The sequence below is a fragment of the Podarcis melisellensis genome (assembly GCF_964234715.1).
Source record: "Podarcis melisellensis genome assembly, chromosome: 11".
In the NCBI taxonomy this organism is placed as follows: Eukaryota; Metazoa; Chordata; class Lepidosauria; order Squamata; family Lacertidae; genus Podarcis; species Podarcis melisellensis.
The window spans coordinates 18,306,482-18,329,357 of NC_138543.1; the positions used below are offsets into that span (position 1 = coordinate 18,306,482).

General features: G+C 41.4%; 1 protein-coding gene across 1 annotated transcript in view; it reads right to left on the bottom strand.

Annotated features, from left to right (window-relative positions):
* The window catches only part of LOC309379943 (craniofacial development protein 2-like), a gene marked incomplete at its 3' end in the record, with an annotated part of 444,433 nt that overhangs the window by 283,853 nt on the left and 137,704 nt on the right, over window positions 1–22,876 (bottom strand). The gene's annotated exons all lie outside the window — the stretch shown is intronic.

The window sequence follows — 22,876 nt, forward strand, 5'->3', positions numbered from 1 at the left end:
GCAGGAAGGGAACTGCCAGAAGGCCCTCGGAGCTGGAACTCAGTGTCCGGGCAGAAAAATGGGGGTGGAGGGACTTCCAGAGGCGGCGCCATCGGCAATGGCAGATTCCCTCTAGTTCTGAGGGATTTAGCTCCGCGGAAATCAGGTCTTGCCGCTACGGCGAAGCAGGGACCCCTCTGAAACCACAGGCGGGTGAAGCCTGTGACTGTGGGACTCAGCGGGCACCTTCAACGCCCCCCCAATCTGCAAAGGAATCCGGTTACGGGCTCCGAAGCGAAACGGGGTGTCTGGCGCAGTGCTGAGAGTCAATTGCTTCTTCTGTGGAGTGAAGCCGCACAGTTGTTGCCGGAGAGCGCTGAACTTTTTCCTGTGACAATTCGGCTATTAAACAACTACCCGTGAGTAGGTCAAGTTTAAAGATTTGAGAATAAAGGGGAAAAGTACTAATTTGGCACCGAAGCGGGAAGGTGTAAACAGGAAGTCCGCCTTCCGTTTCTTGTAAACAGATCAAAGCAAAGACTGTCTAAGCCAAGACCTAGAAAATGGCTTTAAAAGGACTTAAATCCTAACATCAATGAAAGTGATAGACTATATGGAACTGGCGGAAATGACTGGCAGAATCCGGGACCAGAGAGTTGAGTTGGTGGAATAAGATTGGAAGAAATTCAAAGACTATTTGCAGAAACATTGTAAAATTAATGAATGTTAAAATGATGTCGGATTGAAATGAAGCGGTCTTAGCAACAAGGTTAAAAAGAATATGTAAAAATGGATTGATAACGGATGAAAATATAAAGCTATAATATGTTAAGATATAGAATTAAGATAAAAACAAAGATGGAAAGGATTTGCTGAATTAACCATGCAAACTGGAATACAAAAAAGGGAGGTGCGAGGAGGTCAGGGAAACAAGTAAATGAAATATAAGTTTTGAAAAGATTGGTTTGTTTTTAACTGTTTTTTATTTCTTTTTTCTGTATTTTGTATTTTTTCTGTATTTTTGTACTTTTTATTTTTCTTTCTTCTTTTTTATTCTGTAACTTTTTTCTCTTTGTAAAACTTTAATAAATATCTTTTTTTAAAAAAAGAAAGAAAGATGGGGGTGGAGACGCTCCTTCAGGTATACTAGGCAGAGGCCATTTAGGGCCATAAAGGTCAGCACTAACACTTTTAATTGTGCTCAAAGCATACTGGGAGCCAATGTATTGGCTAATTCTGGGATTCTGGGATTCTCCTGTAGGCCAATCAGGTTGTGGATTCACTTCCACCTTGAGCTGGATTGGGTGGCTCCTGTGGACCAATCAGACTGCTGCATTCTGGGTCCTATTGGTCTATGACCAATCAGACCGCTGCATTCTGAATCCTATTGTTCTAGGACCAATCAGACTGCTGCATTTTGGATCCTATTCAACTCAGTACATAACAGAATCAGTTCTATGGGGTGGGGGGTAGAAGGGCTTTAAGTGTTCACCACCTGTTGCAGTCTCTATCAGAATCAGGCCTCACACAGCTCCAGTTTGCATTGTGGGAGGACAACTCCCATTCATTGTCTATGCATCAGGACCACAGAAGGGACAAAAGGTTAACATCTCCTGCCCGCCCCTATACACACAAGGATTCCCGTCTGGATCAAAGGCTGTGCTGCCCATTTATTTGCCCTTTCTATAGTCCTTTCGATGCTTGTTGCTTATCAAAACAGCCACTCCACTTGTGCATTCCCCATTCTCTACTCATGGAGAAATGTCTCACACTGCATGTTTCCTATCAGTGTCTGTTCATGTACGCAGACCTGGCGCTGTGCTACGTTTGGTTCCTGAGTAAGTTGTTTTCTGTCCTCTTCTTTGGCTGGAGTGTTTGCCAGTCTGGACTCTCCACTGATTCCTTTGGCATTACTTGCTCAGAAGAGCTTTTCTACTGTCTCCTCTTAATGCCAGGAGGGAATAAGCAATGTTGCATTAAGGATCAATAGCATGTCTGCTAATCTGGTCACTCCTCTGGTCCGACCGCAACACTCCCATCCTTTTTCCTCCCTTAACCATCACAGTTGCAATGGCATATTTATACCGATATAACAGCAACATCATTACTACACTATCATAATTTAGAATTGAGCTGCCAAATGGGATTTAGGTGCAATCTTATCCTCATCTAGGCACCATAATTCACAATTCAGCATATAGCTTGCACTATTAGCCTGTTGGGGAGAAGCAAGCGAAAGCTAGTAATTGCTGATTCCACCAGGTACTTAAACATATGCAGAGCCTATTTGGTTCAAACGCACTAAAGCAGAAAGGCATTGTAGATCTTCTTGCGAGGTACCATAAAATAAATGTTTCAAGCACTATTAATTATACCTGGCTAAAATTGAACTGTCACAAACCATGAGACACTCACAAGAAAAATAAAAACTACAAAGTAAGAACCAGCCAGCCAGGAAAAAAAAGAAGGGGGAATGATTTACTGAGTTAAAAATGCATTTTAATGTGTATGCACGGACATGAAAACATAATGGGAATTTCATGATCAAAATACAACATATCAGAGATGAAAGAACAGGCAATCTCCAGCCTGCAATATGAGCACAATGCAAAGGCACTTCAAGTTTGAGTCATCCTACTCTAGATTCAATGCCTATGGGTTGCTTAACTGTGCGTCTCCCCACTCCCTGCTGGCATGGTTGGGGGGGGGGTTATAGGTATAACATTTAATGGAGGCTTGTGTGCCTCTCCTTTCTTTGCTCAGTCAAGGGAAGAGGTATCACTAGTGACCTAAAGGCTCTGGATATGCCTGAGCATATTCCAATGATAGAGTGGTCAGTTATGCCTGGCCAAAAAAGACAATTTGCATCATCATAAACAGAGGGCATGAATGAGCAGGTAGTGATTTATGTATCCTCTGGTACTTCTTGTTCTGTTGTCCCAAAGAGATTTATCATATTTTCTAGTAGCCAAATACAAACCTCTCCCCATATCTAGAGCTTGTGCAGAACCCCACTGGGGCAGCTGCAAAATATATATATCAGTCATCAGGAAGTCAGAGGAAGGGGAGCATAAGGCATTCACACATCCTGTTTCTTCCATTTCGGGATAACATTCAAAGCTGCTGGTAGTAGCAGTAATTTCATTTTTGCAGGTTACTATCAGATTCCAAATGTATTCAGTGCCAAGACTTTGCTGTAATGCATAGGAAAGCAATTTTATTTCTATGAGGATGATCTGCGCTGTTAAAATAGAATTTATCAAATGGTTATTTTAGCAGCTCATAAGCACACACAGTGTCTCGAAAATCCCCAATGTGATTCTTTTTTATCAAAATTCAAAACGTTAGAATTATGGAGAACAGATGCAAAGTATAAAAGATTTCTGGAGTGTAAGATTTCAAGACGGCTCTCCTTTATTCCGTTTCCTACAGTGCAATGTATATTGTAAAATGCAGTGACTATGCACGCCATTTACTCTTCATTAATAGAGCAATCCTATGCATGCCTATTCAGAAGTAAGTTCCCCAGAGCATAATGAGACTTACTTAGAGACTTATCTACTTAGAGGCGAGCTCAATTGGGTTTACTTCTGAATTTAGAAGTATAAAGGTAAAGGGACCCCTGACCATTAGGTCCAGTCATGACCGACTCTGGGGTTGCGGCACTCATCTCGCTTTATTGGCCGAGGGAGCTGGCGTACAACTTCTGGGTCATGTGGCCAGCATGACTAAGCCGCTTCTGGTGAACCAGAGCGGCACATGGAAACGCTGTTTATCTTCCCACCGGAGTGGTACCTATTTATCTACTTGCACTTTGATGTGCTTTCGAACTGCTAGGTTGGCAGCAGAAACCGAGCAACGGGAGCTCACCCCATCATGGGGATTCGAACCGCCGACCTTCTGATCGGCAAGTCCTAGGCTCTGTGGTTTAACCCACAGCGCCACCCGTGTCCCTTTCAGAAGAATAGGATTGCAATTGAAGATGATGTGTGGGGAAATGCATTGGTTTTGTATGTAAATGTTTAACAAATCTCTAGATATTCAGGATCCTTAGAATAAATGATTTGTTGCACATGAGATTCTGAAAAATGTACTTAAACAAGCAAGCAGTTCATATCACAGTAGGCTATTGCCGTATATAGTCTTAAAATTGTGGTTTGCCCTGGGTCCCTTCACTTGTTGGAGGAGCCACCCAAGGAGTCACATGTTAGCCACTCCTGATATGAGACACTCCCCTCTTCTCCAGCACTTCACTATGATCTGTGGCATTCCAGTTTAAGGCAATGCAAGTTGTTCCCTGAATCCTTATGGGCTGGATCTACACTGTTTTAAAAAAACGCTATAGCAAAAAATGCTATAAAAGCTCTCAATGCAAAACCGGTTAGTGACAGTTCATAGCTCCACAACGCCATCTGGTGTCAGATGTTTAGAACACAGTTATAACAATATAATTGATGAGTGTAGTTGAGTCCCATGATTAGAGATGCTTGTCCAAGCCAAGAAGATCAGGCTAACCAGCCAGAAAGGAAGTGGGTTGGTTGATCTATTGGGGTCTAGATGTCTCAACATCTACTGGGATATTCTCTGCACACCTTTACATGTGTTTAGGCAATGAAAAAAAAACAGGGAAGGAGAAGACAGCTACTGTCCTTGGTCTTCAAACCAAAGCTGAGTTTTCCCCAACCTGGGAGATGTAGCAGAAGGCATCCATTTTCTTATTTTCTTTTTCATATAATGTGCACTTTTTTATTTATTTTGATCATCTCTAAATAGACCCATCTTTCAGTTTCTTCTATCAGAACTCATAAGCACAGTTCCATCTTCGATGCAGGCTTCCTTATTCTGCTTGCTTTACTCCCCAGAGACTGCTCCTGAACAGATTGCTGTTTTTCTTTCTTCACTGCAAATGCATGTTTGCGGGGTTGGATGTTGACAGTTTTTACAGGAGACGCTTCCTTGGAAAAGCTTTCCATCGCATCTTTTCCTTCCTCAAAGCACTTTTCCTGATCTCCATCCCTATCCCAGTGAAAGCCAACTGATAAATGTTGTCTGGCAAAGTAGATGGGCCCAGAGCCTGATTTTAGTCTGAATGTGGCAGGAGTCAGGTCAAGTCCCACTAAAGTGAGACACTGGGAGCACAGAAAGTTTCAAGGTTGCTACACGCATTGCAGTCAATGCCTTGCTGTCTTCCAGAGGTGTGATCTCCACAAGATTGATTTCATCCTTGGCATTTCCCCCTAGACAGACCTTCCTCAGGGACAGCTGCTGATCACAAGACCACTCCTCTGGGTTGTGTGGCGATTCCCACCCCCCACCCCCAGTTGAGATAAATAAAGACACAGGACACCAGAATTTTAGGTTAATGGGCGAAAAATGGCCACAGCTTTATTGGTTACAGGTAAGAGCAGTATTGGCTTTAGGCATTGGTCCTATCAGACTATACGGCATAGAACCGGAAAGGGTTAACACCAACAGGGGGAGCCCCTGAGATGCACATCCCTAGGCACTCCCCGAGGGGTCATCATCGGGGGCGCACTTTAGGCCCTAGCCTACATAGGTTTCGGACGAGGCAATGCCCCCCAGAATCCTTTATCGGACTACCCTTAAATATTTGGGGGTTGCTGCAATCGGGGAAAAAACCTAGGAAATAAAGAAAAAGCCGTGGCCAAAATCCCTGCACGGCCAAGGCAAAACCTGTAAAGCGAGCAGGAACAAGATGCCACCTAAATCGCAGCTGGAACGAGGCAGGAAAGGGGCGATCTCGGGCCGCACTGTTGTTAAGTGACCCTAGCTCCACCCCTGCAGCCAGCCGATTGGCTGGCCCAGGGGATGACACGGCCCAAGGATTCCCCTGATCGCACGGGGCCGCAGCCAGCCCCGCGCGGGTGATGGTGGGCGTGAGCCCGCAACCACCATCCCCTCCTTATGTCGGGAGTGGCTATATCAAACATGCAGGTGAGGTTCTTCCCACCTAGCTGACCTCCCCCGATTACACAGGTAGGCTTCTCTGATCTACAGCTTTCAGTGGTGATCATACTGTCCTCTAGTTTAGAGAGGGGATCTTAAGCTTCCCAAACAAACAAAATGACAACAAAACTATGCACAACCTGAAAGCGAGCTGTTTTTCAAAATCCTCACCTCTCTGGATTTTGTGATGAAATTATCCAACCATATAACATGTACAATACAAATGCACATATTGCTTAAAATAACAACAACAAAAACATAAAACCTGCATTATATCAGGTGAAGTTGCTTGCAAAAATGTGCATATTGGACAAGGTTGCATACAAAAATGTGGAATCACACTTGCAGTTAAATGTTGGACTAGGGTTGTAAAGGAGATTTAATAGAATTGGATTAACAGAGAACTTGTGGGAGAAATAAGTTAACATAAGGGCCCACAAATGGGATGGGGGAAATCCATGGTAATTTATGGAATTCTTTTTTTTTTTTCATTTTTCATTTTGCTTGATGATTGTTCGTAAATTTGCAAATTTAATTTTTTTAAAAAAGAAAGATTGCATACAAAAATGTGTAGATTAGGAGAAATTCTCCTTAAAATGCCATCCTGGACTCCTTTGAGAGGAAGGGTGGGATAAAAATTTAATAAATTAAAATGCAGTTGAAACTTCATGCAGATTGGTTGTTGTTGTCGCTAAAAACAAACTACTGGAGAAATGTGGAGAACTGAATTTAAGTTGGGGAAAACAAGGAGAAAAACTGATTCATCCATCTGCAGTGAAGTATAGGAAAGGTGTGTGGATCAGTCATTTAACCTAATATGTGACATTTTTAATTCATAAACAAGCTTTCAGGCTATTTGTCACAGCGCTGTCAGGCAAGGAATGTCCGGTGCGAGGACTAAACTCTTTATTCTCCAAAGTTAGGGAAAGGCATGTCCATCAGTCCTATGTCTCTCAGCTACTCCCAGGTGTGCATCCGATGAGGCGGTAGTGTCAACAGAGAGGCCCTGCCCCAACCTCGGTTTATTTATCTCCCACACACAAACTGCTCACAATCAAGTGAAGACAATGCCTACATGTAACCTGTTTCTGATCCTCATGCTTCAATCCTTTTCCGGTCATGGGAGACAGTGCAGCAGGAGAGGGGAGTTGTGGAAGCCCTTGACTCTGCTTCAGTCTAATCTATCTCTCTCTCCTCCTGCAACTTCTGTCTCCTGTCCTGTTCAGGACACCGGTCCTGAAAGACCTACATTGGCTCCCAGTACATTTCCGAGCACAATTCAAAGACCTTTAAAGCCCTAAATGGCTGAAGGAGCATCTCCACCTCCATCATTCAGCCCGGACACTGAGGTCCAGCTCTGAGGGTCTTCTGCTGGTTCCCTCACTGCGAGAAGTGAAGCTACAGGGAACCAGGCAGAGGGCCTTCTCGGTGGTGGCACCTGCCCTGTGGAATGCCCTCCCATCAGATGTCAAAGGAATAAACAACTATCTGACTTTTAGAAGACATCTGAGGGCAGCCCTGTTTAGGGAAGTTTTTCATGTTTGATGTTTTATCATGTTTTAGTATTCTGTTGGGAGCCGCCCAGAGTGGCTGGGGAGACCCAGCCAGATGGGCGGGGTATAAATAATAAATTATTGGTTTCTTTACTATTATTACACCATCCTGATCTTCCTCTTCCTGAGCCTGTGATTCACTCTGCCTCTGACCTGCAACTTCTCCTGCATCTGACTCATCTCCTGGCTGTTACACACTCCCCCAGATCACTGATCCATTCTTCCAAGTCAGTCTCCAATCCTGCTTCTCATCAGTGTCCAGTCGCCACCCCTCATTGTCCAGCCAGTCACTGACAGTATTGGAGAAAAATTCACTGGGCAAGACTGCCTTGAGTTTGAAGAGTGCATTCTGAGTCACCGCCAAATTATTGACTTTTTTAAAAAAGAAGAAATGTAACAATAACATTATTATTTTCCTAAGAAACAATTGAAGAAGCAAGTGCACGATGCTGAAAGAAAGAAAAGAACAGGGGAAAGATTGCATTGGTTCTTCCTTCCCTGCAGATTAGAACACAAAATTGAATCACAGAAATAACCATGCTTAAAATTATGGTCTCTCTTCACATTGCTCTTAGCTTGTTTTGTCTGAGATTTTAATAAGTTTTAAGGCCAGACGGGACTACTACAAGCCTCTAAGCTTGACCTCAGAATAACACAGGTCATGGAATTTCCTCTGAATCCTGTCTGGAGGGAATCATTTTTCTTTACTATATAAGCCGACGTGTTGCAAGGCAACCATTTGAGAATGAGCCGCAGTGTTTTTGGACGCCTCCTGTTTTAATAACCACAGAACCAAGATGCTGAAACTGTGTGTGTGTGAAAGAGAAAGACATGTAAAAGACAATCAACCCAACCTAACTAACACAATCTGCATGCAGAAACAGAGTTTATGTCAGCTGCATCTTGCTTTAAAACTGCTCCATGTTTTACTAGTACCAAGGTGCACCACCTCACTGCTATCCTGAGCATGCCCCTTAGCTCTTGTCTCCTACAGCTTCACTTCAGATGTTACTGTGCCAGCCAAGGTATTGAGTCCACATGACCAAGGAAGCAAACTATTGTGTCCCCTAGCTGCCCTCTCTAAACTTACCTTAGGATGTAAGTTTTCCCTCTTTTATCTACAGCAGGGGTGGACTGAAGGTAAATCAGAATCTCCTGGGAGATCTTAAGAGTGATTTGCAGTTGATCAGTAAGCATTCTGACTCCCAAGAGCAACCACAACATCCACAACAATAATGTTATTATTTATACCTTGCCCATCTGGCTGGGTTGCCCCAGTCAAAAAAGATTCCACCTACCTCAAAATTAGACTACAGTCGTACCTTGGGTTAAGAACTTAATTCGTTCTGGGGGTCCGTTCTTAACCTGAAACTGTTCTTAACCTGAGGTACCACTTTAGCTAATGGGGCCTCCAATTGCCACCGCACCGCCGCCACGCAATTTCTGTTCTCATCCTGAAGCAAAGTTCTTAACCCGAGGTACTATTTCTGGGTATCTGTAACCTGAGGCATCTGTAACCCGAGATACTACTGTACTGGGAACTACTGGGATGAAAACTTGTGGGAAGGAAGCCAGGAGTGAATTTTTGTGGGATAGAACAGCAAGCTTGGTTCTGGTAATGAAAAATTCCTGGGCTGAGCATGTGCTCATTTTAATAGCAAGTTCTCCCCAACCCACACCATTTTTTTACCTGGTTCATGGAGCTCAAATAGTGGATGTCCTGTGAATGAAGGAATGACCTTGTTGTTCTGAACAGTTCTGTTCCAATCCTTCTTATGTTGACCCGTTAGGATAGTCAACCCCTGAAGCTTATGGAACAGACTTTTCTTCTAATAGCTTTGGGTGGTTACTTATATGATCTGGCAGGATGTTACATTGAACCTTAATTGATAACTGGAGTAGACAGTTATTCTAAGAGGTGGTCATGACAGCCCCAAGGCATTCTCTCCCAGCTGACTACCGGAATTCAGCCCACTCGATGATTTAATGGAGCAATGAAGGAAGACAACCTGGGTGTAGGTGGAGAAAAGAACATGGCTAATCCATACAAACAGCTTAGAGTTCATTTAAGGGTCTATTGCTTTTAAATCACCCATTGCCCTTTTTGTTGGGAAAACTCCAGTCAGGAAAACTCCAAAACAGCATGCAGGGGAAGGAGAGAAAGATTAGTCTATCTGGTAAGCCAAAAAGCTTGTACTGGTGGCATGATCAGAAGAACACGATGTTACATTTACATACCGCCCTATCATAAAGACTATCAAAGCAGTTTACTATAATATCTATATAAAGGTAAAGGGACCCCTGACCGTTAGGTCCAGTCGCAGACGACTCTGGGGTTGCGGTGCTCATCTCGCTCTATAGGCCAAGGGAGCCGGCATACAGCTTCCGGGTCATGTGGCCAGCATGACTAAGCCGCTTCTGGCAAACCAGAGCAGCGCACGGAAACGCCGTTTACCTTCCCGCCGAAGCAGTACCTATTTATCTACTTGCACTCTGATGTGCTTTCGAACTGCTAGGTTGGCAGGAGCTGGGACCAAACAACGGGAGCTCATCCCGTCGTGGGGATTTGAACCGCCGACCTTCTGATCGGCAAGCCCTAGGCTCTGTGGTTTAACCCACAGTGCCGCCCACATCGCATAGCACCACCCGCATAATAATATCTATGTACTGCATAATAAAACATATAAAAATTAAATCAAAGACCATCAACTAAGTATTATGGAAAGATGCTTTCTTACTTGTGTGCATAAGTAGAGAAAACTTCTCAGCAGGCATTTACAGGTTGAAGCTTAAGGTTGTCAGGGAAAAGCAAGTATCTTACAAACTGCAACAAAATGCACTTGGCGTTCCTGCTGAAACCATCTGTTGATATGGACAGGAGTGAGCCCAGTCTTCCTGAAATCAAGAAATGCTCTGTCTTCCTGCAAGTCCTAACCTAGGCTCAAGATCACCTATCTATTAGCTACAGAGAGCCAGTGGTGTAGCGTGGGTTGTTAGCACCCGGGGCAAGGCAAGTAATTTGCACCCCCTAACCCATGGATTTGCGCCCCCTAACCCGTGGATTTGCACCCCCTAACCCTAACCCCCAGATGTTGCGCCCGGTGCGGCCGGGCCCCCCTGCACCCCCCACGCTACGCCACTGCAGAGAGCCCTGAGATCTTAAGCATCTTTCACAAGAAGTAGCTGAAGACTAGACTGCCCCTTCTTTGTTGCTAAACAAAAATAATTCAGTGGGGCTTTTGTTGTTGTTGTACTCTGGGAAACTGCCATTCTAGGATCATCCTCTTCTTTCACGAGTCTGCAGATATGCATAGAGATGCTTGTTCTGAGCAAGCAAGATAACACAACAACATCAAAGACAACAATCTGCAGGGCCATGAGGACCCAGGAATTGGCAGCGAACCCCCTGCTGGGCCATAGGCCTCAGCAGGTACCTAATGATGCTAATCCCTGAAACCACCTTGCTGTTTTTAGTATGTCTCCTCAACTTTTGCCCATTTTGGCTGGGACTGAACACCCAGGAGAAAATGTTCTCTTGGTTGATTTATAATGCACCTTTTTCTTTCTCTCTGGATGAGGGCCCTGTTCAGTTTGTTTGAAGGAGTCAGTACAGAGACTGCTACTTTGTTCTTTTCTCCTATGAAGCCTTCAGTTGAGCCCCAGCTTCAGTTTCAGAGCACCCATTTTTTATTCTAATGTGTGTGTTTTTGTCAAAGTAGTTTACTTGTAGATGGTGCCAGCTCTGAGATTCCTTTTGCAATCTGGTTCCCAGCTGCCAGACAGGACTGAAAGTGTTCTGGCTGACAGCCAAAAGGGACCTTGTGGATTCTCTTTGACATAGCTTTCAATTTTATTGATCATGGCATCCTTCTTGCATGGACTGATGATGTGGAGACCTGCTTTGTGCCTTCAAGCCTTCCAGAAAGTGGTACTATTCTGAACTAGTCATCCTTTGCACCACTTCAAATCATGAGGAAAGATTCTCCATAATTATAGAGTAAATCGTCATCAGTATACTGACATTGGGGGGGGGGGTGAATCAATTTTGGTTTATTGTTTTTCCAGTCATAAGTTCAGTTCTCCACATTCCTGCATTTCTGTAATTTGTTTTCTTAAGTCCTCATAAAACAATCATCAGCATTTCAGGGCAAAATTCTCCTAATATCCATATTTTGTATGCAATTTGACTCGATATACATATTTTTTTTCTAACAATTTCCTCTAATTGTAATATAATGTATATTGTCTTGTAATATTTTGATTAGAAAGTTGAGATAATTTTGATTTGGTTTAGTATTTTAACTTTTGCATGTTTTAAAGCATGGCGGAATTTTTTCTCCTTGATGTTTATTGTTTTTATCCTTTTACCACTTTGAGACTTTTTACAATCAAGCAATGTAGAAAATTTAATGAAATAACTAAATAAATGCCTATACACATTATTTAATTGGAGAACTGCATCCCAAAGTTCAGAGAACTGTGAATTTCCAAGGATAGTAGTGTTTTGGTCTGCATATTCATTTCACAACATTTGAATAAGCCTGGTGAGCTTTGAAATATGAACAATTCTCACATATGTATTATGATATACATTCTTATCTCCTAAAGTAACCAGAATATAAGCAGATATGTACAACAATGTATATAGCTGTATGGTGCTTATTATGTATTAATACATATAAAATTATGCTGCAGAAATGTAATACAGTATAATATTATATGTCTTTCAAATTAATAATTTCTCCCACTCACTGGCTACTCATCTAGCTTCAAGGAGAGGATCTGTAGATCAAATATTAGACTCCAGCTGCCTGTGAACAGGTGAGAAGTCATTTGAGATGAAACGTTGATTATACGTCCTCAAATAATCAGATAAAAAACCAATGGAGTGATTTGCTGCCTTCAGAAGATTCCATTCCAAGTTCCAATGCCAATATAAGTGAAATATTGAGCCAAAGGAAAACGGCAGAAGCACTTCACAAGATTAAACAACGCCTCATGAGTTGCTAAACATTGTTAAGTTGTTAAGCAAAGACTTTCTCACAAACAGCTATAGCAATGATATGTGATATATGTTTGTTTATCTCCTTCCTTGAGAGGTAAGAAATTCAAGGTAACCTTTTCCAGTCAGCTTCCATAGAGTCCTTGTTTTAAAAAATGTTTCCAGGAAAAAGTACAGAGATAACAAGCCATAACAAAAGCAGGCACGGGCAATGCGGTTGCAATGGTAAATGAGATCATACTAGACATCTTTCTGTATTTGCCACAGAATAGTAGAGTCAAGAGAAACTCCAAGGGTCATCTACACTCGAGTAGGACCCTGGCAGATAAACATGCCCGACTGGCATGTTCCTTCCCTCCTGGTCTTTCATTTAGGAGCTTCATAAGCTTTCTTTCTTTTATATAATATATTTATTAAAGATTTTAGACATTATAATCACCAAACACTTAAAGAACCATCACCAAAATACAATAAACAAAAAAAAGTAAGAAAAAACAAATAAAATTAACACATTATACAAAAAACATACCACAACAGAATAACCATATTTTCTTCGCTTTTTGGACTTCCTCACATCTCTCGTTCCTGTGTTCCTAATTTATAAAACTTTAAACAGCAATTTATCATCTTGTTTTGATGCTTATTTTGTAATTTTCCAATATTGTGTCTCTAACTTTAGATACTTTTATCTAGAGCTTAAATACTTAATTTAGACATAATATTTATCCAGACTTTATCTTTTTCTCAAGTTTCACTTATTCTCATATTCCTTTCAACTAGCTTGATGGTGCCGTGTTGTTTTCAGTCCTGCATCCTTCTTAACACTCATACAATTTACAGTATTTTTGTAAATAGTCCTTAAATTTATTCCAATCCTCTTCTGCTGCTTCCTCTCCCAGGTCTCGAATTCTGCCAGTCATTTCTGCTAATTCCATATAGTCTATCAGTTGCGTCTGCCATTCTTCCAGCGTGGGTAAATCTTGGGTTTTCCAATATTTAGCGATAAGTATCCTTGCTGCTGTTGTTGCAAGGAGCTTCATAAGCTTTCTTCAGCCCGAACATCACAGCGACCGATGCCAACAGACTTCGGCACACTTAGGGATCCACAGAGTTTGCGCAGCTTGCATAACAGACCTCAGCAACTCAGCATTTTGGCTAATCTACTTTATTTACATATAAACACACATGGAGCACTGCAAAATGGCTCCCTCTCTCTCTGGCATCAAAAAGCAAAGAGAAAATGAACAAAGGACAATAGTCCCACTTCACAGAACACAGTAACACAAACATCCTGTCTCCGTCACTTCCCACTTTGTGGAGTCAAAACATACACCGTCATGTGAAAGACAAAAATCCCATGACTGCAATCATGGAGCAGGAATTCTAACAGTTCAACCCCTTGCAATGCAAGAATCACAGCTAAAGAATCTCTGACAAATGAAGCTATACCATTTGTAGTGATATAGTTTTTGTTCAATCCAACATATTTAAGAGTGAATTTCTACCCCCCCCAGCGCATTCTTCAGTTGTCTGCCGAAACAGACAGGTGCCCACCAAGTCATTGTTTCAGCAGCCTCTAATATTTCTACTATAATCCTTTGTATAAGGATCTGCTTTAATAAGTACTGCTATATAGATTTCTATCCATATCATTGAGAAATATATAGAGTGGATACACTGATCCAGCATAAACAAGAATAAGCCGCTGAAAAGGTCATAAACTAGGGCATTACAAGGAAAAGGGGGGGAAACTTGCCAATTCATAGTCTAACTGTAGTGAAAAACAACAATGATTAGAACATATACTAAAGTCCCAACTGCAATTTATTGGTATAAATATTATATAACCGCTTTTTAAAAAATACTTTCTTAATCTAATAATATCCTTTCAATCAATCAATCAATGCAACACCAGGCATTAAAAAGATATTCATAGTAAAGCAACAGTCTTTTGTATATTTCTAGTATAGTCCTGTGCAAATCAACACAAAAGGGCACCCCTTTCAATTAATGAGATCTACTCCAGAGTAAATGTCTCTAGAGGTGCATCTTGAAACTATTTATATTTACTACTATTTGGTGTTATATCACAGGTCCAATGTTTTTCTCTTTAAACATTCTCTCATATATTTTGTGTAGAATAGGACCTTCTTTAAAGAATGTTGGAACCTCAATACACTTTATCAGTGAAGGCATGCAACATCCACAATGATATTTCATTTTTTAAGGTGGCATTTTGTTGTTGTTGTTGAAAAAGGAGTTGGAACCATGGGACACAGATAATTTTTCCCTTCACCCTAGAAGAACTGGTAGTTTGTAATAACGTGCTGCTGTTAAAATATGGTTGTTTTCTTCTTGTTCTTTACATACATCAAGTGCTTTGCGACTATGCTGCATGTTTTTAAACTTATGTGCTTTGGCACTGATCTACTAGTTTTCTTCCAACACATGTTGCTGCAAACTTCCCATTTGCTCAATTATTTGCTTGCTTTACCTATTAGAATCTCTGCCAAATTTTAAATTAATTCAATTTGGTATTGTAAAGCTCTACAGCTGAGTAGTGCAATATTGTCTAAATGCTAATTTGCTGTTTGCTCAGACACTTCTCAAAGCGTCCATCTTCCCAAGTTGGATATTCTGTTAAATCTGGGTGTTGCTGTTTTTTTATTAAAATAAAAATAAACAGCCTAGGGCCCTAAGTCTTGATTTGTTTCCCATGTTTTGCCATTTGCTATGAAGGTAGCCTAACACTTCTTCTGCCATCATTCTGTGTGAAGTTTTATAGAAAGAAAAAAAGAGGAGGGAAAGAATGAGAATGGTAAACAACATTTCCCTCTAGGAATAAATTTAATAGAAAGAGAGAGAAGGTCATGCCTGAGCAAAATTCCATGACAATATTTACGTACTCTCAATAGGCTCCAAAACATCTTTTCAGTAGCTGGTTGGTTTTTTAAAATGTACAATAGCTTAAGGAACCAAATCAAAATGGTACTCATGCCTTCCTACAGTACTTTAGACTTGAGAAGAGTCCTCACATTGCCTGGGGTTCGAAGTTCCATGTCATTGCTAGTTCCTTGTGCCCTAGGGGGCTCTGGGCACTTAACTAGTAGCCTTCACCACATGACAAACCCAGTTTAAAACTGAGGGAACTTTCTAATGTTATATGGCATTACAGTAGTAGCCTACCATTCAAAGGACAAGAGCTCAAAATCTCATTGGATATACTCAATTCTTTGTGCACGCTTAAAGCAGTTATTTGGTGCCAGGTCATTGTATGAGAGAAAAGATCACAAGGGCATTTTCAACTGCAAGTTTACTATGAATATATCTTCCCTAGAACTCTGGTGCAGTGAAACGGCTCAGTAAATATCACTAGGGAACAAAATTTTTGTTGCATTGACACCTGCAGTTGTTCTAACCTAACTTTGATGTGCTGATTTCATATCTGAAGTTGGTTTTGTTCTGTAAGCTCTAGGTTTTTTTGCAATACATGTTTTTCGCTTTTCACCATAATCTTTGTTTTTCACAATGCATGAATTCAATATTTTGTTAAACACATAGCCAAAGTAGTACAATATGAGTATGAATGTAAGTGACTTGTATAGCATTGAAAATGACATGGATATCTATGTACAGTTGGAGGTATACAAAAAATGTATTCCCTTGGGATACACAGCATACTGGGGAACAATTTTTTTTTTCCATTTTCTGTTGCATGAGATTTTTCAGCTGTTCTTATATGTTCAATGCTGATTTCAAATCTGAAATCAGTTTTCGTGTACATGCTATAGTTATATTTCAATTTCCAACTTTTGCCGATAGGTCATATTTAAACTGGGGATAAGTGGACACTGACACGTTGATCTACCCTAACCACATGGTAATTATTGTTTTGCAAACTTACTTTTTCTTTATTTTTATAGTTTTGTAACCTAAATATTTGTATTTTTCAGATCGGACCATGGCTTCTTCAAGTACACAAAAATGTGTAAACAAGCCTGATGCCTTTTGGTATGTAAGTGGCTGCTACACACTTCCTTGTCAAAGACGCAGTACAACAGCATTTGTGAGGCGTACCTATAAAAGCTATTTTGAAATTCCCCTGGGTGACCAAGACAAGAAATGGGCTGCGTATATTGTTTGTCACAATTGTGAGGAAAATGGAAAATGGAAGAGTATGCCTTTTGGGGTTCCCATGGTTTGGCGAGAACCCAAGGATCACACAAGTGACTGCTATTTTTGTTTGCCAGTGGTATCTACAAGCTGCTGTTATTCAGGTACTTGGTAAAGCCTTTCTGTTGTCCAAGCAAGAAGTTGACCATTTTGAGATCCACACAGATGATCCTCACCATGTTTACTTCCTTCATCTTCAGAAGAGACAAACCCCTTAAAAACTGGAATTGGGAGTTCCTCAGAGTGTGGAATAGGTCTAATTGCTGAAGGAATACTGGGATAGGCGACAGAATGTTAGTTTATCTTGCCAATACCATTCGTATTGACCAGACAAAAACAGCATAACAAAAGGCATCAGGCTTGTTCACACATTTTTGTCTACTTGAAGAAGCCATGGTCCGATCTGAAAAATACAAATACAAAATACACTGTTCCCCAGTGTATCCTAACACCATCCCAAGAATTGCAAAAATCATTCCAGGAGCTCAAGGATGTTTTAGATATAAGGCTCCTCAAAAAGGATGGAGTTGTTGTATTTTCTTTGTCCCCTCCCCTCCCCTGGCCTGTTGGACTGTGCCAACTAGCATGCCCAAACATCTGATGGTCCATGGTAGATATTGTCCACCCAAAGGTGAACTTTCTGGAGAACTGCTTCTCCCCTAGGGTGACAGGTCTGTCCTGTGCTGCCTGGCACACTGTGAAGTAGCAAGACAGTGTGCTAGGATGATAGATGGTGGAAGAGGAAAAACCAATGCCCTGCTTTCCCTCTCACGCACGTACCTCGGGTTAAGTACTTAATTTGTTCTGGAGGTTCATTCTTAACCTGAAACTGTTCTTAACCTGAAGCACCACTTTAGCTAATGGGGCCTCCTGCTGCCGCCGCACCGCCAGGGCACGATTTCTGTTCTTATCCTGAAGCAAAGTTCTTAACCTGAAGCACTATTTCTGGGTTAGCGGAGTCTGTAACCTGAAGCATATGTAACCTGAAGCGTATGTAACCCGAGGTACCACTGTACTGCAGATGCATCTGGTGCTGCCATCTGGTCAGATAAGGTTTCAAGTAGAAAGAAAGGTGTGATGGAGAGGGTTTAGAAAGGTGGGGGAATATTTTTTAAAAAGAATTCTCCCAATCAAATGTCAATCTAAGCCAAAGACTTTTAGCTCTTAAAGCTCACATCCCTTTGAGGTAAGACAAGTCTCCAGAGATAGTTTCCAAGCAAGAACCTGGAGAAATTCACCAGCTCTAACAAAATTGCAAAGGCTTTTCAAGCTGTGAGGAGGTTACTATATTAAAACTAGAAGTGAAAAACAGCCCGACATTTGGAATGCAACTGCAGCCTTGCATTTTCTACTCAGCTAAATAAAACCAAAAGAAACAAACAAACAAAAATATTTATGCATCACAGATTTGTGCTATGATGCTGGGTCCTAAATGAGAAATTAGCATTTCATCTGGGAATGTTGACATCACACAATCATGACTTGCTCTGCGGAATGCTAATGAAACAAAAAATATTTTCTCTTAACCAACAGCAAATGGCTAAATGAAGATTTTAGAGTTTGAACTGAATATAGAGAATCCACGAGATGAATTTAAAGAACATAACATTATATGCAACCCTGTTGCATGTGAGCTGTTTGATAGATGGCTAAATGGCAGATAGATAGATGTTCACCAAGATAGAGACAAAGCAGATGAATTGACCGTATGAATAAAGAATGGTTCATATTGGTTAACAAAGCTGTGTGTTTATAAAGCAATAGAACAAATGGATTGCAAAAAGAAAAAGAAGCGAAGAAACAAAATCATCAGCAAACAAACAAACATTTTTTTAAAAAATGTTTTAGCAACAGTTAGAGCACTGCTCATCAGACACAGATATACTGATTGCTGAAACACTCACTTCACATAGCTAAAATAAGGTTTTTGCGGCAACCCGGATACAGAGATGTTACAGAGTGCTTAGATATGTGACAACGATACCAGAAAGAAGTGCTTGGAGCGAATAATTAAGACAAGTAGAGTGTGTGAAATACCAGATTGCTAGAACAACAATCAATACATAAACATTAAGAAGAAAACAACTCACAGTCAGAGCTGCCATTGTATTAAATGAGGTTAAGACTTTCACTAGTAGACCAATCCTGTGGAGACTGGGGGCTGTAGCAGAGAAACCACCTTTGCTGCAGTTCAGTTTTCCTTAATTTCCTCTCACACTGGCTGCAAAGGGAAAGTTAACTATGTCATCTCCAGGCTTTGTGCTGCTTTGGGGAAATATTAAGGCAATGGGGAAGAATAAAAAGGCTTGGGATCCTGTGGATCTGTGGCTTCCCCTTATCTCCACCCCTTTTGTCTCTTGCCTCTGGGCAAGAGGACCACCAAGTGGAACGCTTTGTCACAAGAGACTAGGGCCCTGCGGGACTTGACATATTTCCACAGGGCCTGCAAAACAGAGCTGTTCCACCAGGCCTTTGGCCAAGGCACAGTCTGACCCCCTCCTTTGGTAATCCTCATAGATGGTTAATGGTTGCCATTAATTTGATTCTGAATTGATTTGATTCTGAATTGATTTTAGAATGTATTTCAATTAATAGATTGTAATTTTATGTAAACTGTGTGACTTTTACTGTTGTTAGCCTCACTGAGCCCGGCTTCGGCTGGGGAGAGCGGGATATAAATAAAATTTTATTATTATTTATTATTATTATGAGAGACTGGACTGAACAGGAGGAATGGGAAATGACCCCTTGGCCTGATCAGCTCCTTTCAGAACAGGAGGAGGAGTGGGAAGTTTGGCCCTCTCTGTCTCCAGCAGTTTCAGGAGGAGAGGGAGACGGAGATGATGTACAGCTGAATGAGGAAATGCCTAGTTCCGAGATAGTGGAGGATGAGGAGGGGGAAGTTAGAGAGCAGATGGCAGAGACCCCCCTGGAGAGTATGGGAGGCCCTCCTAGTTCAAGGGATCACTGGTCCCTCTGCATTCAAGAACAGAGAATGTAGAGGGATGTGCCTCATGTGACTTCCCATAGGTTTCCAGGATGTTGTGGGAGACAGAAGACAAGGGACTCAGAGCAACCAATGTCTCCTAAGCGTGGAGACCTGGATCTTTTGTCTTGCAACCAGATGACTGAATAAAAGAGCCAGTGTGGTGTAGTGGTTAAGAGCGGTAGATTTGTAATCTGGTGAACTGGGTTCGCTTCCCTGATCCTCCACATGCAGCTGCTGGGTGACCTTGGGCCAGTCACACTTCTTTGAAGTCTCTCAGCCCCACTCACCTCACAGAGTGTTTGTTGTGGGGGAGGAAGGGAAAGGAGAATGTTAGCGCTTTGAGACTCCTTTGGGTAGTGATAAAGTGGGGTATCAAATTCAAACTCTTCTTCTTCTTCTTCTTCTTCTTCTTCTTCTTCTTCTTCTTCTTCTTCTAAAAAGCCATAAAATACGAACTGTTTGATCGTCTTGCCTCTGATGCTACTGAGGGAGGAGAGGATACTCCACACCTGACATAGAGTCTCCAAGGGGTCTACCTCACTGGCTGAACAAATGCACCCCACTGGACAGTTCTGATGTGCAACAGGCAGTGGATGGATGGGCTTTCTACCACGGCAACCAGGAGGCTTCTTCCCTCTCCATCTACAAAGAAAGAAGTCCACTGGCATCCTACCAGCATGTGTGAGTGACATGAACACATTGTCATGGAACATTGAGGCAGTCCAGACCTCTGCTGGAAAATTTCAGGGGGCCAAAGTCCCTCCCCCCAACTGATACCCCTGCATCCTACAGCCCCTCAGCCACACTCTCTAGAATTATTCCCTCCATAGATTTTGTAACAGAAGAGAAAAAATATATTACATACGTTAAGCTAAACAGTATTAGATATCCTCATATATATTACCTGCCAGTGCTTCTTTTCAACCTTGCCTTCACCTTCTATCTTCTTTTCATCATTTTCTTTTCATTTTATATCTTTTTTGTTTATTCAAAATATTTCAGGATGCCTTTCCAGGCACAAAGGTGGCTTCATAAAACAATTTTAAATAAAATATCGTAGTTTACATTCACAAAGGTTGCTGGCTCCCATTGTGGGAACATTTAAGGATCCATGATCGTCAACTGGCTGCATATTTTGAGGTTGAAGTCACTCGGCTTCGGAGGCACTTAACTCTGCAGTTCTTGCAGTTTTGTTCAGTGTATCCAAGTCTGGTGTGTTGCGGGATCATTGTCGGTTTCTGCAGCCCAATGATATGGACAGGGTGCTTGTGGCCATGTCATGTGCCCTCTTGATCTCTATTCGTCTTGGCTTATTAAATAAAACAAAGGAGGTTTAACTGGCTGGATCCAGAGTATGGGATAGGAATTGGAGACTCTGTGTTTCAGTGCTTTTGGCCCTACCGATATGACCAAGTTCAGAGAGCAGCACTGGGAGAGCACAATTGTTCTATATTGATTGTGTTACTTCAGCTACTCATATCTGCGCTCTCTCTCTCTCTCTCTCTCTCTCTCTCTCTCTGTGTCTCTCATTTTTATTAAATTTTCTGTTTTGCAATTTAAAATACTAATTTAAACATCCTTAAAATACCAATGACTTCCCTTCCTCTCTTTCCATGGTTCATTTTGCATATCACAAATCCCTGCATATTTAACAAAAACTAAACCATTCAGTCTTCCATTATTCCATCCATCAAAACTTTTTTACACTGTTGAATTTATCTTAACGCTTCCAGAGTTTTCAGTTGTACACAATTCATTCCCATATAGTCAATAAACGTTTTCCAATCTTCTCTAAACGTATGTTCTTCTTGTTCCCTTATTCTAGATGTTAGGTCCACAAGCTGTGCATAGTCCATCAGTTTAAGTTGCCATTCTTCTTTAGTTGGAACCTCGTTCGTTTTCCATTTGGGGCTAATGAAACACAGGCCACAATAGTAAACCTTTTTTGACACCTGGGAATTGCAGTCTGACTTATCCCCTACAAAAAAGACTCTGGTGTGTGTGTGTGTGTGTGTGTGTGTGTGTGTGTGTGTGTTTAAGTACTTTTAAACATTTTTTTCAATTCATTATGGATTATTTCCCAATACTCTTTTACCCTTTTACAAGTCCACCAGTACCCATATCTGTTCTAAGGGTAGGGAGTAATAGCATGCACAGATGCTCTGTATCTATGAACATACGGTATGTTATGATATCCTATTATATGAACCAGAGAGAAAACAAAGTGAATCAGAGCTGAGATAGTTGCTCTTTTACTCAGAGCTTTTGAGACCTACTGGATGAAGTGAAAAGTCCTCCATCAGCTGGTACCAACCTTCTCCAACATGGCACCCTCTAGACTTTTTGGACTACAGTTCCCATAATCCCTGGCTGTGCTGTTTGAAGCTAAGGGGAATTGTAGTTCAACAACATCATGAGGACACCAGGTTGGGAAAGTTTAATATATACCAAAGCTGTGTTTATACAGTAGGGTTGCCATACTGAGACTGCTTTAATATTGCTACATCATGACTTATAATGAAGATCAGACAATTTCCACCAGACCTCTACTAACTCCTTAAAATAAAAGTTTGCAGTTGTGTCTCATAAAGTGCATAATGGCATGGTTAGGCTCTCAATCAATTCTTTGCCAGAATCGCAGACAAAAAAATACAGCAGTTTTATACCATCTCACGGGCATCAGTAATTAGGAAGTTGACCCTGATACCTAGCTGTTTGCTATGAATATATTTTCCATCAAGTGGCTATCTAAAAGATTCTTCCTCCCTACAAAAAAAGAGAACTAAACTGCTTTTTCTCCCCTCATCTCAGAACATTCAGGCGACATTATTTTTTGATACTTCGGCAAACTCTGAGAAAAGAGACTAAATAATTTATAGAGGCACCGAGGAGCTACCGCATGAAATAAAGATGAGTTATTCTTTCTGTCACAAAGAAAAAACAGTTAGCATTCAAATTCATTCACATTTGCCTATTGACTCCCAAAGATTGCTCCGGTTGCACATCTACATACAAAAATACTCCCACCTGAGGACAACAAGCCCACTTGATCAGCAGCAATCTTCAGCCAAATTGTTTGAAGAGGTAAGAAGAACACGCTGTCGTTGCATCCTAAGAAATCAGAGCCTCAGCTGGAAGCTCCAGGTGGGTTCGGGCCTCAGACACAGATAGAACTAACAGGCTACCCACAAAGACAGAATCCAAGCAGAAAGA